The 17,886-nt window shown below is 39.1% G+C and overlaps 1 protein-coding gene across 8 annotated transcripts in view; it reads left to right on the forward strand.

The window, feature by feature from the left end:
- The first annotated feature begins 229 nt into the window (after positions 1-229).
- Positions 230-17,886, forward strand: part of MEF2A (myocyte enhancer factor 2A) — a 167,530-nt gene continuing 149,873 nt past the window's right edge. For 7 of the 8 annotated variants that reach the window (XM_058736736.1, XM_058736742.1, XM_058736738.1 and 4 more), the window contains exon 1: positions 230-356. The gene's annotated coding sequence lies outside the window, so the exon portion shown is untranslated. The remainder of the gene's footprint in view (positions 357-17,886) is intronic. The other variant, XM_058736737.1, reaches the window with a different exon arrangement.

The following is a 17,886-nucleotide window of genomic DNA, read 5'->3' on the forward strand; positions in this document are numbered from 1 at the left end:
GCCCGTACCCTCGTCTTTCCCATTCCAAGTACTCTAGGACCCACCGAGAGGATAAGTCAGCGCTGAAGAGAAACCTCAAGGGAAAAGAGAGAGACAGGGAGCCGAGGGGAAGGGAAGGAAAGGCGAGGCTGGCGGAGGGACACCGAGGACCGCGGCCGTAGTGCGCACGCGCGGCGGCAGGAACGAGTTCCGGTCTGGCCGGGGCCTGTCTCCTAAAAATAGCCCCGGTGTGGGGATCCGTGCGCGGGTGTCCCGGCGAGTCCCGGGCTGAAGGAGGCGGCTCCGGGCGGCGCGGAGCGCTGGTGGCTGGCCCGGGCTGCAGCGTGTGCGCGCCCGTCAGCTGCGCCGGAGACACGGTGAGGGCCGCGGCCGCGGGGCTCCGTTCACCGGGCCGACGGTGCCGGAGGGGGCGGCGTCTCGGCGAGGGGCCCGGGTAGGGGCCGGGGGGCGCTGGGGCGGGGGGCGGCGCGGCCGAGCAGGGGCGCCCGCGGGGCTCCGGGGACAGCAGGGCAGGGCGGCGTCCGGTTGGCAGGGGGCCGTGGTCGCGGGCGCGCGGCGGCGGGGCGGGTGGGGTGCGGGGAGGCGGCGCGGGGTGGTCGCGCGGGGTCTGCGTGGAGGGGCGAGGCGCCCGCGGTGGTGGGGGCGGGGTGCCCCGAGGGCGGGCCCGGGGTCTGACCGCTGTCGCGAGGGCAGGCGGAGGGAGGCTCGGCCGCGCGGGTTCGGCGCGAGGAGCCTCCCCGTGCGCGCACGGGGCTTGGGGCTGGGGGGCGGTGGTGGACGGCGCCTTCTTGAAAGTTGAGGGACTTCTCTGGGGGCCCGGAGTCTCTCCGGGGGGTTCCGCCCAAAGGCCCGTTTCCTCCCTCTTGCCCTCCGCGGCCCGGGTCTCCCCAGAGGGATTGACCCCTCGTGCTGAGGGCGCTCTGCTCTTTGGTCGGACTTGAAGAAGTTCCCCCACTTCTGCTTTGGGAGAAGGTTGGTCGAAGCGGGCGGAACATTGAGGTCCGAACTCTGGGCGCGTGTGTGCAGATGTCAGTGGCGGGGTCGGTATTTGGGGCGGCCCGGGCCGGGGGCACCTGCGGGGTGCGGACGCCCGCGGGTTCTGGGAGACGTCGCGGGGAAAGGGAGGCTACAGAGGGAACAGCTAGCTACCCCTGACATCCCGGCTCCCAGGAAAGGTTTTATGTGGTAGAAACTTTGCCTTTTAGTTCGATATCCTCTGTCTTCGAACAGCGGGGATTAAGTCGGTAGGTGAGGTAGTGCAAACAAGTTTGGAAGAGGTGAGCATCTCTGAATTAGAAAAACAGATCTCCCCTCCCTCCCCGTGGAAGTGTGACTATAAAAACATTCTTCAGACCTGAAGTGTGGCTCCAGAGGTACGAAGAGAGCCCCCCCCCACCCCTCCCCCCCCCGACGCCGTCATGGTCCAGCAGGGAAGCCGCGTGTAGACTGAAGAATTGCGGCAGCGTTGACCTGCATTTTAGTTGACAGTAAGATTGGTATTGCAATTAATGCGCTATTTGAAAGGCTGGCTGTGATGTGTTGACAATGGTGTAAGTATTTTTGAACAAATGTCTAAGATTTTTCAAGTTTTGTTTGTTTGTTTGTTTTTTTTAGCACAGCTTGTTTCCCCCGTGTCTCGTATCATCTTTTACTATATGAAGAGAAGGTTCTCCAAAGCTGTAATTAGGTGTACATTACACAAGAGTACTTTCCCTTTAAGAATCCAGCTGTGTTGTTTTGGCAATTGCCAAGTGCTCCAGTTGTCAGTTTTAAAATCTGTTACCTTGGCAGTACTTGAACAGTCTGTGGAAAAGGTAAACAAAATAGCTTGAAAAAAAATCTTTTTTTGAAAACGCAAAAATGGCATCTATTTTAGTATGAATTTAGAAAGTGAGGATTAAATAGCTGTGTTGTGCTGTTATGGCTTTTGTATGTACATTTTTGTTTTTGGGGGTTTTTTGGGGTATATTTTTGGACGGTTCAGTCTTTACCAAATGGCAACTTTTGTTTTAGGAAAAAAGTCCACAAGGTGTTGAAATAAAAAGGGATGCCAATTTTAGTTAGGCTTTATAACAAACATAAGGAACACTTGTGTCCTATAAATTATTAAGATTAGTGTGTGTAATGATACACTAATTGGTTCTGGAATCACTTTTAATTCTCAGTGAGCACTGTAAAAAGTTGTGATAATGGTATTATAATTAAACTCTGAAGAGCTAAAGCTAGTGATTTAAATACTTTGTACAGACCTAGTTTTTAACAATAGTGTTGGAAGTGTTTCCGATAGAAACGTGTTCGTTAAAGCAGTCCGCAATTATGAGTAAAAATATTTTTCTAAACGTAATTATTTGCATATCTGTTTCATTTGATTCACATTTTGTTATATATAAAACCATGGTTTTGTTCATATTGGAACAGAGGGGCTAAAATTATGTTTAACCCCATAAATTACTTCCTAGCAAAAGTTTAAATTCTTGAGGGAGGCAGTGAGAGGTGGGGGGTGCCCAGTGAAAGGAAAATCGCTCATTGGGGCTCTGAAATAATAATTGTAATGTCACTATGCTGAATTATGGTTTGAGAATAATCTCCTTCCAAATGCTTAAGAGTTTCTATGTTTCCTTAATGGGTATGTGTGACAAAGATTGTTTTTTGTAAATGCAACCGGAAATAGTCTTTGAAAGGTATTGAGTTGTTTTCTGGTGGTGATGTTTTATTTTTCAAAGCAATTGCATTATAGTTTTGTATAGGATGCAGTACAGGTTAATATTAATTTTATTAATATGCAAGAAGTAGCAATATTTGGCTACCAAGAGGAATATCAGTGTATTCTGAGGGTGGTTAAGTAATAATAAAAGTGTTTTCTATTAGAAAATAATTCTGAAGTTTGAAACACTTCAGAAGTCTTTTAAAAGATTTATGTTCTGATTTAGGAGGAGGAAACTAAGCAATTTGTTTTTGAGAAGTAGCATGCCTTTCAGTCAGGTTTTGGAAGGCCACCTTTTTTTTTTTTTCTTCACTCTCTTCACTGCTTGTAAGTCTGGCAAGAGGAGTTTAGTCTAACATACAATGTTGATGGTCTTGAATTTTCTCTGGGCATTTTCAGTTTCATGTATTTTGTCTTGTAATTAGACCGTACTTTTTTTTTTTTTTTTTTTTTTTTTTGAAGAGGTGCTCATGGTGCATATGAATGCTACAAAGTCTAGCTGAAGTTTTCTTTTAGCAGTGATGGAGCACTGAAAATACTGCTTTGTGGGTTGAAAATGATCATTGCTCTTTTCTAGATGAGCGAAAAAATCTGTGTACATTCTTAGTAAATTGAGAAGTGAGTGCCTAGTTAGATAACCTCCTGCAGAATCAATCTAGTTAGATAACCTCCTGCAAAAGAACACTTTAACACGTCCTGCTGTGTTTGCAAGTCCTCATAAAGGAAGGCTGCTAGACTTTGTCATCACATCTTGGTTCAGATCCCAACTCCGCCACTTACTCATAAGGTGTCACTTATGAGATGTCTTCTGTAAAGTGGGAGGGAGTTATACTACCTGCCGCATGGAATTGTTAGCGTTAAATGAAATAATGGGAGTGAGAGTTCTTAGCACACTACCTGAGGCTTAATGTACAAAAGTGCATATCGCCTGATGTCCTTCATCCCTTCCTCTGTACACCCCTTCCTCTCCATACATTTTCCCTTATTTCCTATGAAGACTGTAAAAGTGCTGTATCCGATGCCTCCGTCTGTGACCAAGAGGACTTCATATAATGTATAAATGCAGGAGATTGCTCATTTACTTTTGGAACAGAAAAATCCCAGCATTTTTTAAAATATATCTTTTTTAATGTTTGTTTTTCAGAGAGAGAGAGAGAGAGAGAGAGAGAGAGACAGAGTATAAGCAGGGGAGGGGCAGAGAGAGAGGGAGACACAGAATCTGGAGTAGGCACCAGGCTTTGAGCTGTCAGCATGGAGCCCAACACAGGGCTTGAACTGTGAGATTATGACCTGCGCTGAAGTTGGACACTTAACCGACTGAGCCCCCCAGGAACCCCCCAAATCCCAGAATTTTATTTTTTTTTTTTTTTTTTAATTTTTTTTTTTTTTTTTTTTTAACGTTTATTTATTTTTTCGGGACAGAGAGAGACAGAGCATGAACAGGGGAGGGGCAGAGAGAGAGGGAGACACAGAATGGGAAGCAGGCTCCAGGCTCTGAGCCATCAGCCCAGAGCCCGACGCGGGGCTCGAACTCACGGACCGCAAGATTGTGACCTGAGCTGAAGTCGGACGCTCAACTGACTGAGCCACCCAGGCGCCCCCAAATCCCAGAATTTTAAATTTATTGTCAGATTATATATAAAATGTTTAGTTGGCCAGTCTACATTAGGTTTTTGATTTGCAATCATTGATTGTAACCTCCATAATCTCTCTAAATATTAAAAAAAAATTAGAATTCAATGTAAGTATATTCCCTACTCTTCACTGAAATATGTTTTTTGTGAATTATCCGTGCGAGTTGTCTTCAAGATACAGTATTTAAAATTTGAAATTAGAAAAATATTTTTATTTCCTACCTGGAATAGGTATATTTTTAAAAATAGCCTTTCTTTATTGGGTATCTGTAAGTTTTTATATTTCATTTTACCTGCTCTGTGGAACTAAATGATTTAATCTGTGTATGCTTTATCAGTGTAATCTTTAATAAATGGACCTGTGTCCAGTGTGTTATAATTAAGAGTATAAACTCATTTATTAATCTCTTGTATAGCATATGTGTTGCCATATATTTAATAAATACTGTATTTTTGTTTGGATGTTTATTTACTGATTTTAGTAATATTTGTATTTATTGAGTTTAATTGATATTTACTAAACTAAATATTTAATATTGAATTGTCTTAATCACTTGAAATCATAAACTGGTGAGTTAAAAAAAATTAGCTGGTTTGTGAGGTGGAATATCAACTGTTTGAACATTAGTATATGACAGCAGGTAATGTACTTTATTGGTTTCCTAAGTGATGATGCTGAAAGCCAGAGGAGTTGTTAACATGGGTGAAAAACACACTAGTTGATCAGATTTTTAATAAATATCAATGAAGGCACATCTTGTTTTGAATCAATGCTAATTTTATTTTCTTCCTTATACAAAAATGTAAACTTTATGAACTTAAAAAATAATTCAACCATCAGTAAAGTTACATGTTTTAGGAAATATTTTGGTGTTGGAGCGCAAATTTATACTGCATGAGCTGGACCTTTTTACCAGGTTATTTTTGTTACAAGCACCATGCATATGCAGGTTGACTTGGATTAGTTTGAGGTATGATTTGTGACTCTTGAAACAAAGGGATACTCTTCATGTAACCTGGTAAAATAACTTGTAACTCTTGGTTTAGTAAAACTCTGGTGCTCTTGCTTACAAGTCTCACCTCTTATTCCCTAGCCATTCGCATTTTACATAGAGACGGGGACTATATTTCTAAAATTTACATCTAAATGTCATTCTTTTAAGGAAAACTTTGAAGGCACATAAAATCAGTAGAGAGGCAGTAATTTAAAGGATAAGATTGAAGACTGCCTAAGTTAGAATACCCAACTCTAGCACCTTGTGTTCTTTGGCAGTTTCTCAACCTTCTTGAGGCTCAGTGTATAAAATAGTGATTATAATATTACCTACCTCATAGGGTTGTTGAGAGGATTAAATGAGATGTTTATTATAAAGCCTTTAGCACAATGCTGGCTACCTAATTTTTTTTTTTTTCTCCTACTGTTACTGTTGCTGTTACTTCTATTGTTGGCATTAATTCATCATGGTTCACTTTTTAATGATTCTAGTCTCTCCAAACTCATCGTCAGCCACTACCCTTCAGTTTCTGTGACCCAGTTAAGGCCAGCTGTTTGCTCTTCCCTGAAAATGCCATATATTTTCATGCCGATGACTCCCACTTTTATTTTTTTATCCCAGAATTTTCCCGAGCCTGATGTCCACTTGGAAATCTAGTTGGAATCTCAAACATAATGTTAACCATATGACTGAAATATAGTTATCTATTCCTCTCCCCCAACCTTCTTCCCCCTCTTACCCCAGACTCTGATGTCTTTACTGGCCCTTACCCATCTCCGTGAATGGCAGTACTCATGTCAAGAACTTAAAAGATAATGCCAGGATTCTTTTCTTTCCTCTCAAATCCAGTCCATCCATACATTCTCTTGTACCTTAAGAATTTATCTTGCGCCAGTCTACCATTCTAGTCTTCACTGCCCCCTCTTTATTTCAAGGCATTATTATCTCTTGTATGAATTGCTGCAGTAGCTTCCTAACTGGGCTTGTTTCTTCTCTTGCTCCTCAGACGTTGGTTCTTCACATAGCAGCTGTAGGGATCATTTTAATATCCTAAATCATGTCATTACTCTGCTTAAAATCTTCCGATGACTTCCCATTCCTCTTCAAATAAAGTCTGTATTTCTTTCCATGGCCTGAGTGGCCCTGAATAATCTTTCTCCTTCTCATTGTTCTTCCCATGTTTTATTGTGTGCCAGCCACACAGTCCTCTTATTGTTCTTTAAACCTTATATGTCCTTTCCTATTTTAGGTTCTTTTGCACTTTTTGCACTACTTGCTTGAAATGCTCTTCAGAAGGCTGCATGGCCAAACCCTTTGGAATATGGCCCAAGTCTCACTTTGTCACCCAGCACACCCTTTTTAATGTTGCACTCTGATAGTTACTCTTTTGTGCATCTCACTTACTTCAAGACACTATAATTTGTACACGTTTTGTTATTCCTTATTTGTCCATTATCTGAATGTAAACTCCTTAAAGGCAGAGGCCTTGTCTGTCTTCTTGATAACAGTCTCCACAGGCATTAGCACACTGTCGGACACTCGGAAGACAGAAAAATTTGAATTAATGCTTCTGTATCTTTGTTCATGTTTTTGCTGGAGATTGGAATGCTCTTACCTTTAAGTTGTGGCTCAGGTGTCAGGTATGATACCAATTTTAGTCTCTAGACAAAATTTGTCTCCCTTGCTCTTGATACAGACACAATTTGAAGAGTAATTCCATTTTTAGATTTAAAGGATTATAATTGACGTCATTTTCTTCTGTGCTGAGTTCTTGTGTCAGGGACTATTTTGTTCTTTGTGTATGCCCAGGACCTACCAGTCTATCATGGTACATAGTGAATGTTCAGTAAATGGTGAATGGAAGTTGTCTTATCAACGAAAATGACTGACCACAAACCAGTGTACCCACATCAGACTTTCAAAATTATAAAGGTACTTTTCACTATAAAGTACTGCCTTACATATTTTCGATACATATTAACATGTTGTCGTCATCATTTTGGGTCAGGACAGGAATCCCAGAGCTGTTGAGCACAAGTGGCATTTCCTGAGATTCCGTGTGCCTTCTTTCTGGACAGCGAGTAGCCATCTTGTCTGAGGGCTCTATTTCCAGTTTCAAATGTGTAACCTAGTAAAAACGGTGTTAGAAATTACAATTAGTTACTGGTTGTTCCTTACTAACCAACATTCTCTCTCTCCATCTTATCCAGCAGATTCCATATTATTTCAGAAAGGCTAGGGAGATGTGCAAGTTAACATGGTATATGTGAAATACAATACTATTTCTGCTGTATTGCTAAAGATTTATCAAAGAGCTTTTGTGGCCAATATCAGGAACTTAACCACCATTTGTAATAGTGAAAATCATTGCACATTATACACAGTGGATTTATAAATGGGCTTTTTAAAACATTTGGGGACTGCTTTAGTAAAATGTTTATCTTAATACTGAAAATTTTTTTCATAACAGTATTAAACTTAATTTGACATGGATTATGAAAGGAAAAGGAGAGAAGAATCTGGGAGTTAAGATTTTGTTTTTCACAAATGACTTCCGTCAAAGTAAAGTTTCAGCATTGGCAGGTTTTTTAACAAAACATTTTGTCTTGAAAAAATTTACAGAAAAGTTTCAGGAATAGTACAGTGAACTCTCATATACTGATCACCTAGAGACACTAATTGTTACTGTTTAGCACAATTGCTTTATCATTTTTTATATTTGCAGAGTGGGCCTGAAGTCTGGAAATAGATATTACTGTTTTATTTATAGCTTTAAGCTCCTTGATTACATCTTCTGGAGTATGCTCTAGATGCAAGTTTATTCAGTTAAAATCAGAGGCAAATCATTTGAGGCAAAACCTTACAGATGTGTCTAGGGGATAGATGGAATCTTGCATTAATGCATTGTGTACCTTTCTAACAAGGAAAACATATTAATATTATACAATGTCATTGAACATTAACATGTAATAGCAAGAATCCATTCTGTTGATCTCTTTTTCCTTCTTCCTCCTTTTCTCCCTGTTTCCCTTTTTCTTCCTCTTCCTCTTATAATTTTATTATTGAATCATTTGAGAATATGTTGCGTACATCATGGTCCTTTATCCTTAAATTCTTCAGTTGATATCTCCTAAGAATTAAGACATGTTCTTATATAACATGTAAGAATAGTATGATGGATTCAAGAAACTTAATACTGATACTGTAATTTAGTCTATAGTTCATGTTGAAATTTCTTCAGTTGTGCCAATAATATATTTTAATAGCATTTTTTTCTAAATAGTCTTTCAACCTTTTTCTCTTTTTCCTGAAATTAATAGTTTTGAAGAGTACAGGCCCTTTGTTTAGTAGGATGTCATCAGTTTGGGTTTGTCATATTGCTTCTTTGTTAGATTCAAGTTACGCATTTTTGGCAGCAATACAAAATAAGTGATATACCCTCAGTGCATCACATCAGGAGGCAATATGATGTCAAACTGATGGTGATGTTTACTTGGATCACTTAGTTAAGGTTTGCCTGCCAGATTTCTCTGTATAAAAGTTATCATTGTCCTCATTGTTGTTATTGAATAATCTGTGGGGAAGCATTTTCAGACCGTGTAAGTGCTCTGTCCTCCCCAAAACGTTCACATAATTCATTGCTGATTCTTGCCTGAGTCCGTTATTACTCATTGGTTCCAAAATGGTGTTTGTCTAGCTATTCGTCTGCATTTATTAGTTGGCAATCTGTTGTAAAGAAGAGCTTTTCCTTCTCATTTGCTTACTTAATATCAATATAAATTCATAGTTTTTTTTTTATTAAGTAGATTATACTCTGTTACTATCAGTATTTTGGTATTCCAGATTAACTCAGGTTTGGTCAGTGGGAAATCCTGCAGCCTCCTCATTTTGACACATTTCTATCATGTTTGGAGTGGTTTCTTACTTTTGGGACATTAAGATATTCCAGGCTCCTCATCTGCTTTTCCTGTTCATGTCCTAGAATCAGCCATTTCTTCAAGGAGTTCTGTTTTCTCTTCTTGTAAGACTGTTTAGAAACCAGGAACTGGGCAGTTGTTGGTATGCTCCTTGATACTGGAGTTTCACTGTTTCAGAGCCCTGTCAGCTGACCAACCTATGACATTTTGAGTTTATGCTGATTTCTCAGACAGTAGATTATCATTTCTCTTTACATTCCTGAAACTCCTTAGAAGAAAAGTCTATTCCTTTGAAAGTGTTAATAATTTAAGTGATTGCTTGCTTTTACTTTATTTTTTTTAATGTTTGTTTATTTTTGAGAGAGACAGTGTGGGGGAGGGGCAGAAAGAGAGGGGACACAGAATCCTAAGCAGGTTCCAGATTGTGAACTGTCAGCACAGAACCCGATGTGGGGCTTGAACCCACGAACTACTAGATCATGACCTGAGCCAAAGAAGTTGGATGCTCAAGTGACTGAACCACCCACGTGCCCCTGCCTAGTTTTTCTATTCAACTATAATGGTTGGTTCTTGTTTTCCAAAACATATTGTACGCTTCTTGGGAGTTAGGAATGCTGTTTTATATCTCTTTGTATATTCCGTGTTTGTGTTCCACAGTGCCTTGAACATGGTTGATAACCCATGTGTTGCTTATGATACATAATTATAGTAACGACTATTATCTTTATTACTCTTATACTGTGATTAAATATTGTTATGTTTGTTATAACATTCTAGGTAATTTTGTGGAAACTTTGAAGTGAATTTGTTGTTTTTGATAACATTGTTATCCTAGAAGAAATGAAAAACTTGAAAGTTTTTCAACTTTAAAAGCTTAAAAACTGGGGCACCTGGGTGGCTCAGTTGGTTAAGTGGCCGACTTTGGCTCAGGTCATGATCTCATGGTTTGGGAGTTCGAGCCTCGTGTTGGGCTCTGTGCTGACAGCTTGGAGCCTGGAGCCTGCTTTCGGATTCTGTGTCTCCCTCTTTCTCTGTTCCTCCCCTGCTCACACTCTGTCTGTCTCTCTCAAGTATAAATAAAGACTAAAAAAGTTTTGTTTAGGGGCGCCTGGGTGGCTCAGTTGGTTAAGCGGCCGACTTCGGCTCGGGTCATGATCTCGCGGTCTGTGAGTTCAAGCCCCGCGTCAGGCTCTGTGCTGACAGCTCAGAGCCTGGAGCCTGTTTCAGATTCTGTGTCTCCCTCTCTCTGACCCTCCCCCGTTCCTGCTCTGTCTGTCTCTGTCTCAAAAATAAATAAAACGTTAAAAAAAAAATTTTAAAAAATGTTTTGTTTAAAATAAAGGCTTAAAAACTTAATGCCTGAGATTAAAGTATGTAATTAAAAGAACATCAAAATACCTCGTCTTGGTATTGCTGTTTAATAGTGTTTTGTTCATTAGCAAGTAATAACCTTTCTGGGCATCTCTTTAATTATAAAATGAGATGATATCTAGATCCTTTTAAACTCTGAGTTACCTACTTTATGCTTAATTAGCATTGAATTGTTTATGAAAGTAAAATTAAGTGCCACAGAGTATAGTGGAAAGAATATTGTGTGCCTGGACCATGTGTCATTGGGTTCTAATTTTTTGTAAGCATACTGTTACTTTAGAAATTTATTTCACAGTTTGGTCTTTATTACCTTATTCGTTCAGTCCATTGGTCTAGGTGAATGAGGAATACAGTGAACAGGCTTGGCTTTCATAAATGGCAGTATGGACATATGGTTTTATAATTCATTTTGCTATTCACTTGATGTGTACCATGCAGAGTGCTATAGGAGCATATAGAAGGGGTGATCAACCCAGTTTCAGGGAGGCCAGGAAAATTTATACCAGAGGAAGTGACACTTCCATTTAGTTTGAAGCCTCAGGAGCATTTAGCCTTATAAAGAGGGTGGGTAGTTTTACCAGAGCTGTGTTAAGGATGAGAGATACACTTAAGAGAGTTTGGATTGCTTGGAGAAACTCAGTACAGTATGGATGGATCAGGCAGTATAAGAGAGGGCAGACACTGTAGGAGTAGTGAAAGATGAAGCTGAAGACATAAGTAGGGGCCAGATTAGGAAGAGCCCTTAAGCTGTGTTAAGGAATTTGAACTTTAAGGGAAAATTAGAATATCTTAAGCCTGGGAGGAAATTAAAAAGATAATGCTGCACTGGGTGTTATATGTAAGTGATGAATTACTAAATTCCTCTCCTGAAACCAATACTACACTGTATGTTAACTAACTTGAGTTTAAATAGAATCTTGGAAGAAAAAAAAGATAATACTGATTGCACTGTGGAGAATTCTTCAGAGAGTTAAAAGTGGTAGGCAGGAAGAATAATTAGGAGGGTGTAACAGGAAATTAGTTAAAAGAGGTAAGGTGGCTTGGACTGTGGTATAGGATGCGGATGGAAGAAATAAGTGGATTTGAGAGATATATAGGGGCGTAGAATAATGGAAGGATTCAGTGATGGGAGGGCATGTGGAAGGTGAAAGAGAAAGAGGAGTTGAGAGTGATGACTAGGTTTATGGCTTGGGCAATTGAGGGAATGAATGGGTAGTTTACTGATACAGGAAGCACAGGAAGAAGAGCAGGCTTGAGGGGACTATGATGAGTTTACTTGTGAGAGAGTGCCTGGAGGATGAAGAGGTGTAGTCAGAGGTGGAAGACTTCCTGGTAATGACAAGACCTCGGGATTTGGCCATGGAATGGGTGTTTGAAGAGGAGTGGAAGTGAAGGTGTGATATGATCTGGAAAGTGTGTGTGTGTGTGTGTATGTGTATGTATGTATAGCCAAGGACAGGTCTGTGTCCTAAGGCAGAGTACCCTATTTTAGATGATCTTAAGGTTTTCATTGTTTGGTTTGGAAAACAGAAATGAAAAATTTCAGATAGGGTCTTAGTAAGATTGTCCTATTAAAACACAAGAGCAAAAAAAAAAAAAAAAAAACAACCAAAAAAACCCACAACAATGAAACATTTTTTCCTAAACAGAGTGGGAAACTATTGCCCCAGCTAGCTAAAAGTGTCAATGCTTCTCAGTAGTGGCTAAAAATTATGAAACCTATCAGGTATACGAAAATCAGAGTGAATAACGGAGCGTGAATGTAATGTAAGAATGTAAGAATTTTTATGAATCCCATTGCCCTTTTTCTTCTGCAGAGGTAATCATTACCTTAAATAGGATTTACCTTTTTCATTCATTTTTAAAAAATTTTATCTTTTTAATTTACATCCAAATTAGCATATAGTGCAAAAATGATTTCAAGAGTAGATTCCTTAATGCCCCTTACCCGTTTAGCCCATCCCCCTCTCCCCCAACCCCTCCAGCAACCCTGTTCTCCATATTCAAGAGTCTCATGTTTTGTCCCCCTCCCTGCTTTTATATTATTTTTGCTTCCTTTCCCTTAATGTTCCTCTGTTCTGTGTCTTAAAGTCCTCATATGAGTGAAGTCATATGATATTTGTCTTTCTCTGACTAATTTCACTTAGCATAATACTCTCTAGTTCCATCCACATAGTTGCAAATGACAAGATTTCATTCTTTTTGATTGCCGAGTAATACTCCATTGTATGTATATACCACATTTTCTTTATCCATTTATCCATTGATGGATACTTTGGCTATTGTGGATAGTGCTGCTATAAACATTGGGATGCATGTGTCCCTTTGAAACAGCATACCTGTATCCCTTGGATAAATACCTAGTAGCGCAATTGCTGGGTCATAGGGTAGTTCTATTTTTAGTTTTTTGAAGAACCTCCATACTTTTTTCCAGAGTGGCTGCACCAGCTTGCATTGCCACTGACAGTGCAAAAGAGATCCTCTTTCTCCATATCTTCGCCAACATCTGTTGTTGCCTGAGTTGTTAATGTTAGCTATTCTGACAGGTGTGAGGTGGTATCTCATTGTGGTTTTGATTTGTATTTCCCTAATGATGAGTGATGTTGAGCATGTGTTTTTATGTGTCGATTGGCCATCTGGATGTCTTCTTTGGAGAAGTGTCTATTCATGTCTTTTGCCCATTTCTTCACTGGATTATTTGCTTTTTGCGTGTTGAGTTTGATAAGTTCTTTATAGATTTTGGATACTAACCCCTTATCTGATATGTTGTTGGCAAATATCTTCTCCCATGCTGTTGGTTGCCTTTTAGTTTTGCTGATTGTTTCCTTCACTGTGCAGGATGAGGTCCTGCATTTTGGTGAGGTCCCAATAGTTCATCTTTGCTTTTGTTTCCCTTGCCTCCAGAGATGTGTTGAGTAAGAAGTTGCTGTGGCCAAGATCAAAGAGGTTTTGCCTGCTTTCTCCTCGAGGATTTTGATGGCTTCTTGTCTTACAATTAGGTCTTTCATCCATTTTGAGTTTATTTTTATGTATGGTGTAAGAAGGTGGTCTAGGTTCATTCTTCTGCATGTCGCTGTCCAGTTTTCCCAGCACCACTTGCTGAAGAGAGTGTCTTTATTCCATTGGATATTCTTTCTTGCTTTGTCAAAGATTAGTTGGCCATACGTTTGTGGGTCCATTTCTGGGTTCTCTATTCTGTTCCATTGATCTGAGTGTCTGTTTTTGTTCCATTCATTCCTTTCATTACATTCATTCATTTTTAAGACCATATATCCATTTATATTGCTAAAAATATATAGTGTTTTTCATGTTTTAAAACTTTATAAAATGATATTGAATTTGCATATCCTCCTGCAGTTTGTCTCAACAAATAATCCATTGCAATCACGTTCTTTCAGTATAATGAATTGGATATTAACATTGGAACAAAATGATATGTCATTGATGAATTATACTTTGAATTGCCATGAGAATTATCATAATTTACTTAGTAAGATTTTGTAAAAACTAATCATTTTGTGGGTATTTCTTTTTTATATTTTACTAAAAGATACATTGTGGAATAATGTTGGAGATAGAGAAGAGTTGAAAAAATAGTATGACTGTTGCCCTAATGTTGGGCCACTATGGTATAATAATCAAAACCATAAAATTAATATACTATTTGCTAAACTAAATATCTTATGTGAACTTCATCAGTTTTTTTCCTAATGACCTTTTTTTTGGTCCTAGGATCCAACCCGGGATCCCACATTGCATTTATTTTTTATATAGTCTCTTCAAATCTGTGATAATTCATTCCTTTCTCATTCTTCTACCCAGATGCTTCCTGAGGAGTACTGGTCATTATTTTGTAGAATGTCGTCCAATTTGGGTTTCTGTTGCTTTCTTAAAATTAATTTGAATTTTGCGTTTTTGCCAATAAAACCACTGAAGTAATGGTAGCATATCAAAGAGGTACATTTTATATCAGGAGTACATGATGTCAATATCTGATGTTAATCTTGATTACATAAAGTGGTTTCTGCTGGTTTCTCCATTGTAAAGTCACAGTTTTCCTCTTTGAAAATGATAAATATCATGGGGGAGATACTTTGAGAGTATGTTGATTTTTTTTTTCTTCTTAAACTTTCACTTGTTTTTAGCACTCATGGGTGGAACTTAACCTGCAACAATTAGAGGATTTTCCCCCACTATCTAATAGTAGATTGTGCCTGTGAAACCTTCTAAAAAGGTGAAATGGTGTAAAGCCATTACCATTAATTTATATGGAAAAATTTTTGAGATTTTTGTTTAAAAACATAACCTTTTTTAGGCTTTTCTGATACCTTAGAACACATCATGTTAATGGATGTGCAGAATGAATAGAGATAAAGCACAGATGTGCACAAACAAAATTCAAAACTATGGCAGCTTGAGATTAGAGATGCTGAGTGTAGTTACCAGAACAAGGAGCTTGGTGGTGCTGCTCAAGGTGTGTGCTGCCTCTGTAATGACTCATTGCAAAATAAATGCTGAATACTGTTTTTTGCCTTTTTTCTCTGTTTTTTTCTTTCTCTGTTCATTCTTTGTCTTTTGCCTTTTTTCTTAAAAGAAAAAAACTCCATATTTCTCTCAGGTAGAAAATAGGTGCTGTTGTGGGTCTTTCTAAAGTGAAGTGGCTTAATGTAAATTTTCAAAAAGCTGGGGTGGGGGGATACCTGTATTATTGTAATAGTTACCTAATGGCAATTTTGTTTTGTTTTGTTTTTGTTGTTGTTGGTTTTGTTTGGTTTCTTTCTCATTTATCAAATAGAATTCTTATTAATGAAGAGATGTCACTTCTCTATTCGGTTACTTATTTATATCATTATAGACTCAAAGGTATTTTATATTGTAGATTATAATTTGGTGCTATCATTATTTATTTTATTTCTCAGATTGTCCAACTTTGGTCATTGAGAGCTCCTCCTGTTTGACTCTTGTGTCTTTTTGACATACTTTCATCTTTTTTTAAAAAGAACTTCCCTACTTTCTGGTGCTGCAAGAAACTCCAGGCTCATTTATGTTTTACCTATCCCAACCCTGGAATTACTCTCTTTTCCAAAGAGCCCTGACTCCTTTTATTGGAGGATGACATTTAGAATCCAAGATCTGGATGCTGGGTGTGCTCATTGCTTTTGGGGTGTCATTGTCTGTGTCTGCCTTCTCAGCAGAGCTAAGAAAATAGATGTGTGTATATTAACCCACACATACACATCACATTCAGTTCTACTATAACACAGTATATGTGTTCCTAAAAAATCACCATGCTATGCAGAGTCATGCAGTAAAAACCATGGATGGAGTTCATGGGATCAGTGGAGTTAGCGGAATAATACTCAAAAACTGTCAGTGATACACAGTAAGGAGGGACCTAATATATTTAGAACAACAGCTTAGTTTTAGACATGTTGAATAGTTAAGCAATACTTGGTAATATGGCATTTCACTATGAAAAGGACATGAAGTTTTCTTATATGAGTGTTAGTATGGCTTGTGAGTGATTGTGAAGCAGTTGGTGGATAGACAGTTATTTGAAATCAGATGAGAAAATAACACCAAATGTGGATGGATGTGGCTTATAAATCTTGTGGTAGACTGTGGTAGCTCATATTCATTTGAGTTGTTCTTTCTTGGATGCCTTGCAATTTATTCTGCATTTCTAATTTTAGTTTCTCCATTTCTTTTTGAATTCATTCACCTTTTAAAATTCTCTTTCTGGGGGCGCCTGGGTGGCGCAGTCGGTTAAGCGTCCGACTTCAGCCAGGTCACGATCTCGCGGTCTGTGAGTTCGAGCCCCGCGTCAGGCTCTGGGCTGATGGCTCGGAGCCTGGAGCCTGTTTCTGATTCTGTGTCTCCCTCTCTCTCTGCCCCTCCCCCGTTCATGCTCTGTCTCTCTCTGTCCCAAAAATAAATAAAAAATGTTAAATAAAATTCTCTTTCTGTTTTATCCACTTTTTTTTTTTTTTTTAGTTTTTGAATTGCTGATTCAAAGTAGTTTCCATATCCTTAAATGTTTGTCTGGATGTCTTTGATTTGGAGTATTGACTTACCTTTTTTTCTTGCTTTGAGTTTGTTTTTGGCAGTGGGTTTTCCTCAGTTGGTAAGTGTCAAATTCAGTTTCCTGATTTTTCTGGATTTCACTTTTCTTTTGTTCATTTTTATGGTATTGGGGTGTTGTACAGTATTCCTAGTTTAATGGTGCCCTCTTCTGTCAGTATAGAACAGTCCTATTCAGTTGATTTTTGTTTTAATGGTTGGAGAAGGGTTGTGAGACTTCCAGTTTTATAATTCTCTTTGATCATGCAAGACCTTAAATTTTATCCTTGTTCTGTTTCCTATTACCGTCCAATTGCCAAAGAACTCTCTTCCTTTCCTTTTGCCTGTTTTCTCCCCCAGAAGCTATGTGTTTCAAAGTTGTGTCCCTTTATGTGACAGCCAGTGCCTTAAATGGCACCTGTTCCTTTAAATCACCAGAACTTTGCACTTTCTTACCTGTAGTCTGTGTTCTGATCTGCCCAGACACTTTTCCAGTATATCCAGGTTTAGGAAAGGTTTCATTCTTTCAGTTTTCATGCAAATGACCCTGAGGCTCCTTTGCTTGCCTCCTTGCCACCAAGCCTCTGTGTTCAAGTAGGGGTGGAGTGACAGCCTAAGAGATTAAATGCTAGGATTTGGGGGATTTTTCTGTTTTCATTCACAGTTGTTCTGCAGTATCAGCAGTCTTTGTCTTCAGGCTGTGCTGAAAACATGGTTTTGTATAGAACTTCTTTTTCCTTTGTTTTTTTCATATGGTTTAGGGGGAATATTTTTAGAGTTACTTAGGTATACCATCACGGTTGTCCTCACTGAAGTCTCTACTTTTGGGGGAGGAAGAGCAGAAATCTTGAATTATGCTGCCAGTGCTACAAAGCCTTTAGTTAGAAAGAGACCTAGGCATTCAGCTTCCACTGGTGAGCTAAAGACTCTAGAAAATACCTTGTAAGAGAAATAAACTAATCAAATTTAAATACTCTTCATTCTATTAGCATGCAAATGCAGTTTCTGGTATTACAGGAGTCTTAAGTGCTTTTCTCTGTAAAGCAAAGTTACTAACTCAAAAAGATTTTTTTATAGAATGTATATTGGAAATGCCTTGGTTTTATTATAACATGAATGAGTTGTAGGCCTATATTTAGCCAAGGGCTTCTTGGTACTTCTTTATTCTAATAGCAAGCCAGTATGTGAACTTTTGGGAGAAGGTA

Source organism: Neofelis nebulosa, chromosome 7, assembly GCF_028018385.1.
Source record: "Neofelis nebulosa isolate mNeoNeb1 chromosome 7, mNeoNeb1.pri, whole genome shotgun sequence".
NCBI classification, from domain to species: domain Eukaryota; kingdom Metazoa; phylum Chordata; class Mammalia; order Carnivora; family Felidae; genus Neofelis; species Neofelis nebulosa.